This window comes from Sorex fumeus, unplaced genomic scaffold (genome assembly GCF_029834395.1).
Source record: "Sorex fumeus unplaced genomic scaffold, SorFum_2.1 ptg000094l, whole genome shotgun sequence".
Taxonomy (NCBI): Eukaryota; Metazoa; Chordata; class Mammalia; order Eulipotyphla; family Soricidae; genus Sorex; species Sorex fumeus.
The window spans coordinates 16,858,522-16,876,279 of record NW_026606151.1 but is presented as its reverse complement, the minus strand read 5'-3'; the positions used below and the strand labels follow the sequence as shown (position 1 = coordinate 16,876,279).

The 17,758-nt window shown below is 56.6% G+C and overlaps 1 protein-coding gene across 1 annotated transcript in view; it reads left to right on the top strand.

Moving 5' to 3' along the window:
- The window catches only part of E2F3 (E2F transcription factor 3), an 89,465-nt gene that overhangs the window by 812 nt on the left and 70,895 nt on the right, over window positions 1-17,758 (top strand). The window lies entirely within an intron of this gene.

The window sequence follows — 17,758 nt, the reverse complement described above, 5'->3', positions numbered from 1 at the left end:
AGTGGTGGAACTGGGGAGTTGTTCGGGGGGCTCCGCGGGGGAGGGGATGCGAACCCAGAGGGAGGGGATTCGGGGCGATCGGCCTCCGAGGCCCTGGGTGTGTGTGTGTGTGTTGGAGGAGGGGGGGTGGGTCCCTCGCCTGCTGCGTGCTCGCCTGGCGGGGTGCGCTTGACATTTGGGGGCGGGTGGGGGGATCGGGAACTCCCGGCTACAAAGCGGGGGCTGCGGAGCCGGGGTGGGGGGTCGAGAGGCGGGCGCGGGGCTGGGGCGTGGGCTTGTCTCGCGGGGTGCGGGGCCGCGCGCGCCCCGGCCCCGGCCCCGGGCGCATCCTAGCGGTGGCAGCGGCGTGGCCCGAGCGCCCGGGCCTTGCCTCGCCGGGCCCCGGGCCTGCCCTTGACCCGCCTCTCCCCTTGCCCCTTCCTTCCCCGCCCTGTCCCCCCGCTCCCCGCCCCCCGGCGCCGGAGGGCGGGGGCAGCCGTGTTCCCGTCCCGCCGCGCGCGGGTCTGTCCCTCTCCCCGGGACCCGCCGGTGACGTTTCGCACACGTGCGCGGAGGACGCGCCTGTGACTGGGGAGGAGGCGGCGGCGGGAGGGGGCGCTGGAGGGGGAGCGGGGGGCACCCACTTCCTCCTGCTCGCCGGCTCCCCGGCCTGGGACGGTCCCGGCGCCCTCCCCCTCCCCCCTGGCACGGCCGCCCTCCCCTCCTCTCCCTGGACCCCCTCCCTCCTCACCCCCGCCCCGGGCGGCCGCCCTCGCCCGGCGCCGCCGCTCGGCTCGGCCCTCCGGGCCCCCTCTCGGGCCGGGCCCCCCGCCGTCCCCCCGGAGCCCGGCTGCTTTCGGAAATGCCCTTACAGCAGCAGGTTAGTGACCGCGACGGCCGGGCCGCCGCCGCCGCCGCCGCCGCCGCCGGGTCCCCTCCCCCTCCCCACCCCCCCTCCCACCCACCGCCCGGCCGGCCGCCCCCCGCGCGCCCCGGATCCCGCGGGGGGCCGAGAGCCGCCCGGGGTAGGCGGCGGCGGCGGCGGCGCGGGGTTTGGGAGTGGGAACGGGGGGTTGGGTGCTCGAGGGAAATGAGTAAGCAAGAAAAATCGAACTAAGTAAATGCCCCGGCCTCCGCGGGCCGGCCTCGCGGGCCGGGAGTGGCCGCCCCAGGGGGTGGGCACGGTGTTGCCGGGGATTATTTCCCGGGGATGGAGGCGGTGGGGGGCGCGGTGGAGGGGGCGAGCGGGCAGCAGCCCCCGGGGGGCTTGCACGCTCGTGGGGGAGCCCCCCCACGAGTTGGGGCTCCCCGGTGCGCCGCCCGCCTTTCCCTTGGGGTGCTGGCAGGGTGCGGGGGGGTCAGCGGCGAGGGGGTCTGCAGGGTGCCCAGAGTCCAACCCCCCCCCCCGCCACCCCCTTTCCCTTTGTCCCCGGAATTTATAAAGCGCCTTTGAGAGATGATTTAGGTCAGTATGCGGCTTCTCCTCTCTCTCTTTCTCTCTCTCTCTCTCTCTCTCTCTCTTTTTTTTTTGTTGTTGCTACTAGAAAGAAGTGTGGCCCGAGGTCTGGCCCCGGCTGGCTCTCCTTTGCTCTCTCCGCCTTTTCTCTCTCCTTCCTTCCCTGCCTCCATGCCTTCGCCCTCGTGGTGAGGCTCGCCTGGCCCCCACGAGGCGAGAAACCAGTCCCGGTCGGCTCTGTTGGTCGGTGCGGGGTGGGCCGGGTCCGGAGCCGCCCGCCTGCACACCCACCGGGCGGGGACTGACCTCACCTGGGCGCAGCTCCGCCCCGGCTCGCGCTCGGGTTGATTTGGGGGGAGACGCGCAGACGATGCGGAGCGGGGGAGGGGGGTCTTGAACAAAAGTCACTTTGAGACCCGGGAGATGGATTGGGGAATAAAGGCTATTTTCAGGTCCTGGCCCTTCCCTGCCTGATCTCCCGGCTGGCAGGCGCCCGGCTTTTTCCCATCCACCCCTGGGATACTTGCTGGGGAGTGGGTGGGGGTGGGGGGTGTGCCCACTTGTCTTGGGGAGAAGTAGCTGGGTCTGCCAGCCTTGGGGGAAAGCCAGGAGAGCTGATGCCCCTCGCGGTGGGCAGGAGACAGTCTGGACGCAACCTCATGGCTTGATTAGCCTTAACTACTCTTAACTGCCTCCCCCTAAGCGGGCTTGGACCTATTTTCAGGGTCCCTCTCGCAGGGGGTTCTATTAGATCCCAACCCGGGTCTGAAACAATCAGCTCTTCCACGTGCTCCTTGGACTGCACTCAGATTTCAGGGAGGGAAATTTCCATCATGGCTATTGGAGAGACCCCCAGGTTGCTTTTTTCGTTTTGTTTTTTGGAGTTTTTATTTATTTATTTAATCGCAGCCTGTTGGTTGGACCAGTTCTTCCAAATTCTGGCCAGATTTATATGTAGTTCATTGTACTCAAAGTCCTTAAAAAATGAAACTCACTTCTTCCGAGTTGGTTGTAAAACTTTAGCTCTTTGTCGGGAGAGACTTATATTCCAGAGTCCTCCTCCAACACTGAATTAGCAGTTGGGTTTCTTTTCTTTTGTACTTTTGGGGGGGTGGGGTGGGTCTCACCTGGTGGTGCTCAGGGCCTGCTCCTGGCTTGGAGCTCAGGGATCACTCCTGGTGGCACTCAGGGGATTGAATTGGGGTCAGCCTCATGCAAGGCAAGTGCCTAGGCCCCTGTATTAGTTCTCTGGGCCCGAGCTCCTTTGAACTTGTATTGAAACTTGGCTGTAAGACTCAGAATTGTGTGGCTAGGCCTTTCTTGGGCGGGAGGGGGAGGTGGGCCTAGCTCGGAGACTGTTCGTCTGCCTAGGAAGCGGTGGAGACCGCACTGGCAGGACCCCGGGACTCTGTCTCTTGGGTTCTGTCTCAGAAACATCCAAGGACTTAACCGGTAGCAAAATTTTCATCTTTTTTTTTTTTTTCCTTTTCTTTTCCAAAGGGGTGGGGGGAGAAACGCGGAATAGATTATTAGCTGGCTTATCTCTCTCATTTACAAGTTGTCCGATCTTAGACAAATGATAATCTCTCAAGCTTCCTCTTCTGTAGAACTGGGGCAGTAGCATACCAGCTCTCAGGGAGGGGGTGTGGGCTGCCTCCCAGACGCAGCGGAGGTGCGAATGACTCCTAAGAATACTTGGCCCATCCTGCAGGTTCAATGTAAAGGCCTCCAGAAGCAGTGTTTGGAGGGGTCTCCAGGGCTCTACACCCCAGTCATGCTGGGGCAGCAGGTGGGAGGATCCACCCCTGGCAACCTCCCTCCCCACCACGCCCCCAACTATCTGTATCTGGCCTTTTGGTTGTTACTGTTAAGTGTTTGGCTCACACCTGGCAGAGCTCAGGGCTCGCTCATGGCAATGCTTGGGAGACTTTTTGTGGCATGGGGGAATTGAGCCCCATGTGGATTATGAGCAAGGCAAGTACTTTTTGTTTGTTTGTTTTGCTTTTTGGGGTCATACTCGGCGATGCACAGGGGGTTACTCCTGGCTCTGCACTCAGGAATTACTCCTAAAGGTGCTCCCTATGGGAATGCTGGGAATCGAACCCGAATCGGCTTCGTGCAAGGCCAACGCCCTACGCGCTGTGCTATCGCTCCAGCCTCAAGGCAAGTGCTTTAGCCCCTGTAGACTCTGGCCTGTCTGGTTCCTTTTATGCGTGCGTTAGATAGAAGGACTCGTGTGAGACGTGTGAGACGCTGGACAGGGCGCCTGGCTGGTGTTAGAAGGCCGTTTGTTGGGGGGCCACACCACACCCAGAGGTGCTTGGAGCTTATTCCTGCTCTGCACTCAGGGATCATTCCTGGCAGACTCGAGGGACCCTGTGGGGTGTTGGGGCTGGAACCTGGGTCAGCCGCATGTCAGGCAAACACCCTAACCACTGTCCTATTGCTCCAGTGCCTCAGAAATGTTCCTTTCTGTGTCTGACTTAGGGAAATAGTAGCAGGCCAGCTGTGTGTGCCCCTTTGATGGGGGGGGGGGGGGGGGGGAGTAAAGTGGGAGACCATTCCTAAAGTGCTGTGTCACTGATGACTGCCCCCATCCCACTTGGGACATCGGCAAGGCGCGCTCTTGGGGCAGTGTTGTAGACCAGTCTTGTGCCTGCGGGGGTCAGGCCGGGATGGACAGGGTAGCCACGCTCTGCCCCGGCCTGAGCCTGGAGTTGGGACAGATTTATGTCGCATCCTCCTCACTTTTGTGCCCGGAGACCTGTCCATATGTCACCGCCGCCGACCTGCTGGCATAGGGGTGCAGATTATGCTTCATGGCTTTTCGTCCAGCCACTGAGTCAGACACTGAAATTTTCATGTCAGATGGGGGAGCGGCTGGCCACGAGGGCCTCGAAGCCATGGATGGGCCCAAGGGCCCTTTTTGCTAAAAGAGAAAGGGCCGGGTCGTTGACTCTTCTTCCCGAAGAGAGAAATTGTTGCCTTCTACTTGTAGAAAATTGGGAATCTATTCATCCGAGAGCCCAGGCCTGTGGCATGTGCTTTGATTTCCTCCAATCCTGGCAGCCTACTGCTGCTACTGGGGACAAGGTTGAGAGTTTCTGTTGGAACGGAGAAACCATTCTAGATGCTGAAGCCAGACCTGTCTGTCTGTCTCTCTCTCTCTTTCTTTTTGTCCTGTGCAAGCAAGTATAAAAGAAGAAAAACGCTGGGTTCCTATGGTTCTGTACTCAATAATCTTGCTTCTGCTGAGATATATGACTGATGCCAAGTTTAAGCAAAGAGAGAATTTTCAGTCACTCCATACCCCAAAATGGAAGTTCTCATACCACGCAAGGCCCAGACGCGGGCAGTCCAGACAACTCCTCTGTAATTGGTAGCGAGGGCGCGGCACTCCCTAATCACCCCCTGAAACAAAGCACCCTGAAATGTGGCGGCATCGTCGGTGAGCCCCGGGACCCAGGTCTGCCTGCACGCAGGAAAGGAATTTTTTTTGTTTGTTTGTTTTTGTCGTTGTTCTATAAATCGTCACCTTGTGTAATACTTGGAAGAATAGATTCTGAGATTAATGTTTTGTGGTGTAAAGCTAACTTGAAAACAGAAAATAATACTCTAAGCTTAGACACGAATAAATAACAGCACCTGGAGATTGAAAGACTGGGGGGAAGGAGGGGGTGGCCCTGTGTTGCTTTTATATTTGTTTCTCCAAGATAAAGAGTACTTTACTCTGAGCTCTACTGGCCGCTGCCACCCCAGAGATGTCCCGGAGATGTGCCATCCGCCCTTCTAACCCCTTTTCAAAGGACTTGAGCCCGTTTGACTGAGCATCAAATCCTCTTAGTTCATTTTCTGGCTGGTTTTCTAACTTAATGTGATTTATTATCCCATTCCTAGTGCCTCATTTGCATCCGCTCTCTCAGGTTAACCAAGTCCTACTTTTAGGCCCTGTTCTCCATCTGACGTTATGCGCTAGAATCAACAGTTGCCTCTGCTCGTCAAATCCAGCCTCGCAGACTCCTCAGAACTGCCCCAAATCCTGTAAGATGAGGAAGGTTGACTTCGGGGTTTATCACGCCCTCTGCTGCCCTGGGGTTTGTCAGAGAGGAACTTCTCTGGATCCTTGGAGGTAACAAACATGTGGTTTAATGCATATTTTTATGCTTATTAGGTGCTTAAACATAGTGTTTCAGGGGCTGTATTTACAGTTGGCAAACGGCGTCGTTTCTCTCCTAATCATTTTTCATGGGGCTGAGCCGGGGCCATAACTGGGAAAGCCGTGAGTTCTAGGAGACCGCCACTGCAACCAACCCCCCCCCCCCCCAACCCCACCCCTCTTCCTCCTCGGGATCCTTCTTTGGCTTCCAAAGAATTGACTTGCAAAATGTATCGTGAGCAAAAAAAGATGCACAATGCCAGGAGTACAGAGAAACAACCTTCGCAATGGGGTTAGGGAGGAAACCGGTTTGTTTTTTTCTGTTCACTTTTGCTTTGGATGCTTTTTCTGGTGGGAAGATGATGTTTAGAAGTCAAAGCATGTATGAGTTGTAAGAATTTTCTGTGTCCCTGAGCCTTCCTGGGAAAAATTGGGGGGCTAGGGGGTGGGTGGCCAGTCTGGTGGACCAGGCCACTGCAAATGTCGGTGCTAGAACTTTGAACAAGAGGAGATGAAGGACTCTGGTTACCAGGTGGAACCCCAGAACCCTTGCTCCTTTCTTTGTCCGAGGATGTAAGCCAGGCAGACCAGTGCTTTGCTTTGTAAACCAAGGCAGGGCGTTTCTGGCAGCGGGGGAGCTTGATAAGATAGGAGAGAGGGAACATAAAGAATGATTGGCTTTAATGTGTTTCCTATTAATGCAGCCCAGCTGTCTGGGCGTTTTGTGTGGTTCAGGTCCTTAGAACTTTGTATTTATTTATTTGTTTTCTAGTGCAATGGCGTGATGTGATTTACCAAGTCGTTCGTAATATAGTTGTTTCAGGCATACAGCGTTCCCATTCCTCCACCAAGGTGCCCTTCCCTCCACCCGTGATCCCACTTTTCCACCCACCCCCACCTCCAACCTGCCCCTTACAGGTTGACTTCATGTTGTCGGTTACAGGACATGGAGGCAAATGGAGCGATCAGCTCTTCGATCAGTTAAGAGTCAACTTGTCGTTCTTGTTCCATCTCGCCGTGGTGGGACTAAAGACGTTATCTGGGGCTCCCCCGCGCTGCTCGGTACTCCTGGTGTCTTCTGCGTGACGGTTTAGGCTCACTGAGCTGGCTGGGCAGCCCAGATTCGCTGGGATGCTACTGGGCTGATAGGACTCTGAAACTTGGAGGTGTCCACTCTAGAGAGCGGGAACATTTTGGTGGCTGGGCATTTTGAGGAGATTCTCTGGTGAAGCGGAGCCGTTTCTCTGTCGGAGAGTGTCAAGTCTGGCTGTCAAGAGAATCTGCCCATTCCGAGAAGGCCTCAAAGTTCTCGGCATGGACCAGTCTGCCTTGGGTTCTTCTACCTTGACAGTCACCGAGAACAGTGCTCTAGGTCAGCCAAGACTGATCTCTGATGTGTAAGATGCTCTTGGCCTGGAAAGAGCTCAGAGCTGTCTCAAGAGGCACCTGCTGACCCTGTCTCCACTCTCGGGCTGAGGCGGATTTCCAGTGTGCGTCCGTGAGGTCAGGCGTGTGGCGGGTAGTGAAGCCAGAACTGCAGCTGGATGGAGACTGAGTCCTTCACAGATGCTGCTTCGTTCCCCCGATGAAAGGCGACTTGCCCTCTTTGGGGAAATTGGGGTGTATGGGGTTCTTTTAGATTGTTTCTGAAGCAGTCTCGTTCTTGTAAGAGGTACACAACTTACAAGAAGACATGAGATAAATGATGCTGCATTAGATAGTAAATGTAAGGGGCTTTGATGGGGGCGGGGGGGCGGGGCGAGGCAGCTGGCCCCAGCCAAAGGGTGCCCAAGTTCAAACCCAGGGTCTTGCTCGAGACGGCTCTCTGACCTCTCTCTTCAGCAGCTCAAAGGGGATTGAAGAAAGGGAAGCAGTGACTGAGGACGTGGCGGTCAGTGGCTTTACAAACTCATTGTGTCATTTGCAAATTCAGTGGTTCTCTGTGTGTTTCTGGAGCGCGCTGAGGGAGCCTTGTACTTCTCAGGGATTGCAGTAGCTGAAAGAGTTTGTGGCATGTCACCCAGAGGGATAGGGTTGGGATGAATGAATGCACCGGCCTCGTGTAGCAGAGCATGTTTCCCCTGGATTGCTGGGACGGAGCTCAGAGCATTACGGGGTGTGCTCTGGTGTGCTCAAACACCCCATCTTCTCTCCACAAAACCAAGCAGGGGAAGGCCTGTGTGCTTGCTCTAGCATCAGAACGAGTGTTCTTCCCAGGCCCAGCTCCAGGAAGATTTTTTTTTAAAAAACTAATTTTTATTTGGCCACACCCAGTGGTGCCCAGGGGTTACTCCTGGCTCCGCATTCAGGGATCACCTGAGTGATGGTATCGGGGGTGGGGGGGGGAATGGAATGGGATGTCGGGGATTGAACCCAGGCCAACCGCACGAAGCACCTTACTCCCTGTACTATTGCTCCGCCCCAGAAGGTGCTACTTTATTTATTTATTTATTACTTTTTTTGGTCACACCCAGTGATGCTCAGGGGTTACTCCTGGCTTTGCACTCAGGAATTACCCCGGGCAGTGCTCAGGGGACCATATGGGTTGCTGGGAATCGAACTGTGGTCGGCCGCATGCAAGGCAAACGCCCTACCCCCTGCGCTATTGCTCCAGCCCCGAAGATGCTGCTTTAAAGATTCAGTGAGCTCTCTCCTCACCGGAAGTCATCCTCCAGGACAAGCCGGAACGAATTTACTTAACATGTCTTTTTTTTTTTTTTTTTAATGGGTGGACTCGAGAAAGCTTAAAAATAGAATCAGTCCAAGCCCTGAAGCCTGGAAGTGAAACATAATCCCACATGGCTGAGTTCATCCACTCGTTAGGGGCAGGCTGGCCTGGAACCCCCTGACCAGGCAGCAGCCGGGGAGAGGCACCCAGCGAGCTGCTGTCTTCCCAGGGAGGAGTGGACGGAGTCGCTTTCCCTGACTACACGCCCTGGGTCCTCTTTCCTCTGTGCGCAAGAATCAGTGTCCCAAATCAGGGGGCCAGAGTGGGCCCCCAGGATATTGCAGGGTGGGGTGGGGGGCACATGGGGAGAGTCAACGAAGGGCCTTTGGAAGGAGAGAAGCTCCGAGGGTTGCCAGAGTCAGAGACGGTCTAAGAAAGCTCTGGGTCACAGGTTCCCAAACTCCTTGGACCGAATGCCCCCTCTGCAGAAAGATAAAGAAAGCACTCAGCACCCCTACCCAAGTCCTGCCTCCTTCTTCTTCTCTTTCTTCTTTTTTTTTTTTTGTATTGAGATACACAGTTGCAAAATTGTTCACCACTGGGTTTCAGTCATACAATGTTCCAGCACCCATCCCTCCACCAGGATACAGTGTCCCCAGGTGCCCTCCCAGCACCCCACACCCTCTTCCCCACCGTTTAATGGACAAAGGGCCTCCCAGTGGCCCCAGAGGCGACTCTTCCCCCAGTCCCAACTTCCCAGCACCTTGTGAAGGGGTGGGGGTGGGGACGGGGTTTTGCTCACTCGGGAGAACCCAGTGTAGACTTTGGAAGTAGAGCATCAGCGTAGACGGCAGTGTAGAGCCGGAAGGATTTCCCGCCCAGTTTGAGCTTTCACCACCCTCCAGGGGAGGACTCTGGACCCCGGGTTGCTGAATCCAGAGCCTGCAGAGCGCACCCCTGCCCTGTCCTTTCCATCTCGGGTGCCCTGCCCCCCTCCCCCCTTCTGAGTCTTTCTGATATGGATACACACATGCATGCATGCAGTGCATACACGAACATGTGAACACACAAGAATAACTGCGTGAGGGCGGGCATTTGTATGCGCTCTGTCTCTGTCTGTCTCTCTCTCTCTCTCTCTCTCTCTGCCTGTCTCTGTCTCTGTCTCTGTCTCTCTAGCTGTGTGGCTTTGGGAGAATCACTTTAGCTCTCAGCCCCACTTCTTGTCGGGGGGGTGTCGGTCTAACAGCCTGCATTGTGGGGTGCCTGGCTTGCAGGCAGGATGCCCTGAGTGTTCAGCAGGTCATTGGTGGGGTCGCCTTGCCCCTCCCCCTGGCGTCTCTGTGACTGCCCCTTACCTACCAGCCCCAATCTGGGTTTCGGGGGGCCCAGACTCACCTCTCTCGTGACGCGGCTGGGGACGAGGAGCGGAGATTGGCAGCACCCTGCCGGTGCCGCCCCCTCCACCCCCCCCCCCCCCCCGTCTTTAGGGTCTTTATCTCTCCTGATAACTTGTCCATTGACTTAGGACCCGGGCCCCGAAGAATCAGCTCATTATGGTGGCAATAGTTCCATGACTAAAATCTTTATTTGCGCGATGAAACGTGGGTTAATAAAGTTGTACGAGGAGCATGAATCGCACTATTAACAGTTTTGCACTTAGGCCCCCCCCGGAACGGCAGCCCGCTGGCCTGGCCCGGGCGGTGGAACTCGGGATTCATGAGTTGGGGTTGGGAGGGAGGGAGGGAGGGAGGGAAGTGTGGGCCTCTCCCCCGCCGCCTTCCTCTCTTCACCCCGTGTTTCCAGTTGGCCATCTAGCTCTCCACTAGCTCGCTCTAACCTGCTTTTAGAAGGATGCCAGAATTGCAGGCCTCTCGCACTGCTTCCTCAACTTATCAAATTAATTACCACCTTTTCCTGGCATTGCAGGTATGGGGGGCGGGGGAGGGGGGAGGAGGGGAGCCTTGCCCTTCCCGTTTGGCTTCCCAGCCCTGCCTGCTCCCTGCAGTGTTCAAGGTTGTCCTGGCTTCAGCGTGCACCCGGCTCCTGCCTTCTTTCTCCTCCCGCTCTAACTCACTGATCCCGAGGGGTTCAGGTCCCTCCGTCTCATCCTCTCTCAGGCCAGACTCCTTGCAGCCTCGCTGGCCATCTGGGCTGTGAGCCCCCAGCAACCAGCCCTTCCTCTTTTCCCCCTCGAAGACGCCGCCGGAGTTTCTGCACCCAAAGACCCGCCGATCTGAGGGAGGAGGCCTTTTCAGTCAGTGCCCAGCGTGTGCTGGGCAGAGCCCCGCCATCCCGCTGGGGGTGCGGCCCCCAGGATGGGGTGCCATCCGCCCACTCGCGAGTTTGCAGTCTGGCGGGGAGGTTGGCTTTCAACTCAGCGTGGTTCCCAAGCAAGACCCAACAGGAGTCAGGAGGCAGACAAGACTCATCCAGCCCCGAGGGGTGCGGTGGGCCCCTCCAGGGGCCAGCTGGGCCTCATGGAGGCACGGCAGAGGACAGGAGAGGCCGGGGTTCTCGGGCCCACCAGCGGGACCTGGAAGCATGAAGGGCTCACGTTTGAATCCCCCAGGCAATTGGGAGAAACACTTGGACAGCCTCGAGCTGCATCTCACCCCAACTACTGACCATCTCAGAGTGAGGGTTGCAGATTTGGGGGTTTGATTTATTTTGCTGGCATCAAACCCACGTTCTCGTTCATAAAAGGCAAGAGCGCTATCAAGGAGCCCCATCCGGCCTGGAGAGATAGTACAGTAGGGAGGGTGCTTGCTTGTTTTGCACGCAGCTAACTCTGTTTTCCCGTCACTGATCCCTCTTATCTCATAAGGTTCCCCAAGTACCACCAGGAGTAATCCCCAAGTGCAGCGCCAGGAGCATCAATGGGTGCAACCCCAGAACCAAAACAGAGAGGCACGTCCCCAGTCCCAGGATTGGGGATTCAGACGGTCCCCAGAGTGTAAACCTTGTAGTGGCCTTCCAGTGATCGAGGTAGAGTGGATAGATGGACTAGAGGGTCACCGGAAGACTCAGGTCGGGGGTCTGAGGCGTGTGCAGAGAGTTGGTTAGGTGAGGCCAGAGAAGCAGGACTCCAGTCATCGGGGAAACAGTAGGGTATGTCACTGGATTTGTTGGAAGAGTTGGTCTAGGGCAGAGATTGTTTCCTAGGAGGGCCGGGGAGGGAGTTAGGTGCTGCGTGGATCGGGGACACTTGTAAGTGCTGTGGGGGACTGTGCTTGATCGAAGGAGGTGGACCCTGTCGATAGAAATGGGGCTTGGGGACCCCAGGCAGGGGTTCCGGCTGGTACGAGTAGGCGGTGGGGAGGGTCCCAGCTCTCGCATCCCCGAATTGTCGAAAGTTCTTAAAATACCAAGAACCTAGCTAGCCCTTTTCGGAGATTGGCTCCGTTCTGAAGGAAAATGCGCAGGCCAAACAAAATAGGTCTCCGGGCCAGATCGGGCTTAAGGGCTGCCACTCAGCAGTCTCTGGCCTACGGGACAATAATAGCTAATGTTTATCGAGTGCCTGCGTGCGTGGAGGCCACGAAACTAAGTACTTCACGCGCATTAGCACATTATCCGCCTAACAGCCCATCAAGTGGCGGTTACCCTGCTCGTCCCGCGCAGGAAGAAAGAGATGCTGAGGGGGCGGGCTCCAAGGCCGGCAGAGGGCCCCACGGATGAGTGGGGTGACCGAAACCGAGCCCAAGGGGCCGCCCTGCCCCCCTCCCAAGTCTCCGCTCCTGTCCTCCGGCCTCTGCGTGGAATGAGTTAGGTCCCAGGGACCCCAGGGGTCTGTGGCAAAGGAGCAACCCAGCGCTTTTCCAAGCCGGCCTGATGAGTGGAAGAGCCGAGAGCCCTTATTCCAGATGTGGATTCCCTCACCCCCAGCTCCACTGTCAGAAAAGCCGCCAGAGATGCGGAGTTTCTGGACGCGGACCAAGATGGGTGAACCCTGCCGAGAGAGAGCGTTGGCTTCTTTCTCGTCCCAGGGCTTAAAGCCCTGGAACCCCCATGCCCAACCTCGGGGTGCCAGCATCTGCATTTCCAGGTCATTGGGGAGATGAAACTGCAAGGGGTTCATCCCGAGGCTCTGAGAGCCCTGGTGGGCACTAACGCTGTCTGCCCAGGGCGGGCCCACTGGGGGCCATGGTCACACGTGGCCAGATAGCTGGGCCGTGAGAGGCTTGCTTTGCTGTGTCGCTGGGAGCCTGTCCTGCTGCCGGGAGCACAGATAACCTGGCAAACCGGAAGCTAGAACTTTCTGTAGGACAAGATCCAGGACACAGGGCTGGTGTGGGAAGAACAAGGTGCTAGCGAGGATGAGAAGTACCCGTGCCTCACAACCTGGAGCTGCAGGATGGGGCGATTTGGGCCCCTCTGGGTGGGTGCAAGCCACCCAAGGGGGGTGGGCTCCTGGGAACAACCCGGAGGCTGCCCAATTTTCTTTTTTCTTTTTTTGGCTTTTTAGGGTCACACCTGGCAATGCACAGGGGTTACTCCTGGCGGCGCTCGGGGGACCCTAGGGGATGCTGGGAATTGAACCCAGGTCGGCTGCGTGCCAGGCAAACACCCTACCCACTGTGGTATCACCCCAGCCCGCCACCCCATGTTCTAAGAGGCCCAGCCCCGGTGCTGGAGCCTGGTGGCTTTGGCACGGAGAGATTCCAGTGGCAGCCTCGATGATGGAAAGCCAGCCAAGAGCTGGTCTCCCCTGGCTTTCCAAAAATTAATGTGGTGCCAAGGAAATCTTTCTTCCTGCTCACTTTGTCCCTCTGTAATATGGAAACGAGACAGATTCATCAGGTTGATTTGGAGGGATCAATACCGCCGGGGCACCCGAAGAGCACTCGTCGCGTGGTATTTATTATATGCATATTCCAGGGCTGGGGCCTGCTTCTGTAAGGGCCCTGCCCTTTGCGACCCCTGGAAGCAGAGGGACACCTGGAGAACCTGGGCATTAGCGAAGGTCGCGGGCTTTAGTCCTGACCAAGGATGATGGCTCTGCGGCCAACGGGGTCCAGGCAGGCTTCGGGTATTCTGTGTGGGGAGGAACGGAGGCATCCCGGGGATTTATTCTCTCAAGCCCTGGCATATTAAAGCTCTGAAGAAAAAAAAAATGAGTCTTGAAGTACTCCTGGGGATGTCATATAAATTCTAAGTACATCGTAATTGCTGATTTTCAAATAGGAAGCTTGAGTTTAGAGTCTCTTTGCAGGGGCTGAAGAGATCGTGCAGCCGGCCAGGCATTTGCTGTGTGTGCGGCTAGATTACAGGTTACATCCCCGGCGTCCCATATGGCTCCATGAGCACTGCCAGGAGTATCCCCTGAGCACTGCCAGGTGTGACCTCAAAACAACAACAACAATAATCATAATAAAAAAACCTCTTCAGGGCGCAGTGGTGGCTGACAGGTTTGGGTTACCGTGTTAGGTCCCAGAGCTTGTGATCATCACATTAGTAAAGGGGTCAAGTTTTCTTTCTTTTTTTAAAAAATTGAATCATCATGAGGTAGAGCATTACAAAGCTGCTCATGATTGGGTTTCAGTCATACAGTGCTCCAACGCCCGTCCCTCCACCAGTGTAATTTTCCAGCGCCAATGTTCCCGGTTTCCCTCCCACCTTACACACACACACACACACACACACACACACACACACACAGCCTGCCTTTATGGCAATTATGGCAGGCTCTCTCTCTCTCTCTCTCTCTTTCTCTCTCTCTCTCTCTCTCTCTCCCTCCCTCCCTCATTTTGGGCATTACGGTTTGCAATACAGATCCTGAAAGGTTATTTACCCTATATCCCTTCTTTATCTACTTAGCTACTTTCAACACTCAGCTCTTGTCCACTGTGATGATCTTCCCAGCTATTACTGTCATACCGGTCCCTACTCCGTATTACCTGCCCTCCGCCCCACACACACTTGTGGGAGATTCCAACCACTGACCAGTCCTCCTCGCCCCTCTTTTCCCCTGGATATGGGTATTAGTCTCATACTTTTTTTTTTTTAAATAGCCCACAACTGCGTGCAGTCATTCTTTATCTGTCAGTGGTCTGGTTTTCACCCTTTTGTGTTATTTTTTGCCGCCGTAGCATCTCAGACGCCCTAATTGTGAGCCTGGACTGTAGATGGCAGGGAGGCCCGGCGTAGGCGCCCTGGTGCTGGCAGAAATGTGCTCTCGGGACTGGAGCCATAGCACAGCAGGGAGGGCTGTTTGCCTTGCACGCGGCGGACCTGGGTTCGATTCCCAGCATCCCATATGGTCCCCCGAGCACCGCCGGGAGTAATTCCTGAGTCCAGAGCCAGGAGTAACCCGTGTACATCACCGGGTGTGACCCCTCCCCCCCCCAAAAAAAACCTAGAAATGTGTACTGTCATTTCGGAGCCGCTGACCACGGGCAGTCTGTCCTCTGAGCCATGTTCACTGGGGGATTTGCTCCAGTGTCTTCCAGTGGCACTGAAAGAATTTAGTGGGAGCGTTTCTGGGAAAGGAGCCACGTGCGCTTGAGCGCCCACCTTGCCAACCCTGACCGTAGGGGCGCCGGAGTGTTGGTGGGACTCAGCATCCCTACTCAGCTACTCCAGGGAGAACCCGTGATGGGGTGAACTCTCACCGGCCCCGCTGTCCCGGGTCCAGAGCAGAAGGAAGGCAGGCAGGAAGGCGCAAGGAACTCAGGGAGATTTCTCAGGTTGTGGGATGCGGCCCAGGATGGAACCTGGTCAGCCACAGGTGAGGCAACGGCCTGGATCCTCCACTTTGTCTTGGGCCCCGGAGAGTCGGTTGTTTCCTGAAGGTGCTGGCTGGGTCTCAACCTTGGGGTGGGGTCCCGGCTCAGGGACAAAGTGTCTCGGTGCCCCTGGGCTCCTTCACATGGTACACATGTGCCTGCCCTTTGTTTGGCCTCGTTCTCTGGCTGGGTCCTTGTTTTACCAGCAGGTGTTCTGGGATCTTTGGGGCCACTTCCTACTCCAGGGAAAGGCGGGGAGCATCTACCACGGGCATCGTTGGGGGCTCAGCCCCGTTTTTTGGCCTCCACACAAAGATGTCAGGAGCTCCCCCAGTTAAGATGATCTCTGGAGAAGGGAAGGGCTGGCATGATAGCCCAGCGGGTAGGGCATTTGCTCTGCTCACAGCTGACCCGGGTTCAATCCCCGGCATCCCACACGGTCCTCTGAGTACTGCCAGGAGTAATTCTTGAGTGCAGAGTCAGGAGTAATCTGTGAGCATCACCAGGTTTGGCCCCCAAACAAACAAAACCAAACAGAACAAAAGTCTGTGTGTTGGGGGGGGTGTTGCAAAATCCATCTTCATCCCTCTCTGCTCCCCGAACCCTCCTGGAGGACCACAGAGGCAGGTCTTTGACCAAGGCAGACATAGAGAACCACATGCACACGTATTCTACATACAGTTACAGAACAGTTTTGAATGAAGTATATGTGTTTTTATTTTATTTATTTATTTATTTATTTATTTTTTGCTTTGTTTTTTGGATCACACCCGGCAATGCTCAGGGGTTAGTCCTGGTTCATGCACTCAGGAATTACTCCTGGTGGTGCTCAGGGGACCATATGGGATGCTGGGAATCGAACCAGGGTCGGCCATGTTGGCTGCGTGCAAGGCAAACACCCTACCCGCCCTCCCGCTGTGCTATCGCTCCAGCCCCGTGTTTTTATTTTCATTAATTAATTTTTTTCCTGCTTTTTGGGTCACACCCGGCGATGCTCAGGGGTTATGCCTGGCTCTGCACTCAGGAATTACGCCTGGCGGTGCTGGTAATCGAACCCGGATCGACCTGTGCAAGGCAAAACGCCCTACCCGTGTGCTATCGCTCCAGCCCCATATACATGTTTTTAAACATTAAAATGGAATTTTTCCCCCCACAGCCGGCAGTGCTCAGGGATCACACCTGACCGGGCACGGGGGGGCGGAGGGGTCAAGTAGGGTGCCAGGGAATAGACCGGGTGGGCTGTGCGCCAGGCAGAAGGCTTCCCTGTTGGCTTTTCCGCGGTTCCAGTGGCATAACTGGCCGTGGACTTGGGCGAACCTGGTTGCCCACCAGAACCACTGGACTGGGTCTCACGGCTTCCGGGCTTAGGTAGTGAGGGTGGGGGCTCGCCCTTCAGGGCCTGGAGGAAAGGAGTGAAGTAGGCACCCGGCAGAGCTGGGACTGGTTGGGTGTCCCATTGTCTGTCCGTACTGTTCCCAAGCTGGGCTCCCCCTGCCTGTGTCCCCCACCCCAGCCGGCCCCTCCCCCAGTCCTTCCTGCTGTGGTCAGCCTCCACCAAGGCCGACTGGCCCTTTGTGCTGGGGTATCACAATATCAACACAGACCCTGCCCCCCTGGCCAGTGGCGTCCCTGGGGAGGGCCTTGCTAGGCCACAACCTTCCTGCTCCTGGCATGGGTGGCATCTAGTCAGATTTTATTTCGGGCATCCACACTCAGCAGTGCTCAGTGATTACTCCTGGCTCTGTGCTCAGGGGTCACTTCCTAGTGGTGTGACTGAGGGGCGGTGCTGGGACTCGAACTCGAGTCCACTGCCTGCAAGGCAAGCACCCTGCCCGCTGTACCAACCCTCTGGGCCCCTATTCTGGCCGGGTGTTAGGATATTGATGGCTGCAAGTGTGATCCTGAATCAGCAGCCACATTTGGGAGCAGCTTAGAAACGCACTTTGAGAGCCCAGAGACAGGCCAGCATGGAGGGTGCTGGCCCAGCCTATGCCCGGCTTGGATTTGCACCCTGGAGCCATGAGGCCTCTCAAGCAGCACTGGCTGGTCCCTGGCAGCACCAAGCAGGGCCCAGGCAGCAGCACCCCCTGAGGGCCTGGCCCTGACCAAGTGGCTCAGTATCACCAGAGGCCACCAGAAGCAGGACGAAGGAGCCAGAGGGATGGGGCATCAGGGAAGGTGCTTCTCTTGCACATCGCGAACCCTGACCCCGGCGCCCCATATGGTCACCCCGTTCCCTCCAGGTGTGATCCCTGAGTATGATCAGAAGTAACTGGCTGCCAGGTGTGGCCCACCATAGCATTATAACACTGTCCTCCCGTTGTTCATCGGTTTGCTTGAACGGGCCCAGTAACATCTCCATCGTGAGACTTGTTACTGTGTTTGGCTTATCGAATACGCCATGGGGAGCTTGCCAGGCTCTGCCGTGCAGGTGTGGGATATTCTCGGTAACTTGCCGGGCTCTCCAAGAGGAATGGAGGACTCGAACCCAGGTCAGCCGCGTGCAAGGCAAACGCCCTACCCACTCTGCGATATATCGCTCCAGCCCAGAAAGATAAAAAGGCCAGGAGGAACCTTCCTTACTTCACTTTCCTTACTTCAATAAAGGGCGGGAATTTGTTGGCACAAGTTGGGAAGCAGCCTGAGTCTGGCCTGGGCCCTAGACATGGTACTCGTTGAGCTGAAAGCCGTGAAGGCAGAAACTCTCGGGAGGGATTGGGCAGTGGGCACCGGACCCGGGCTAGCTCGGTCCCCTGCACCCCACTAGAGGGTGG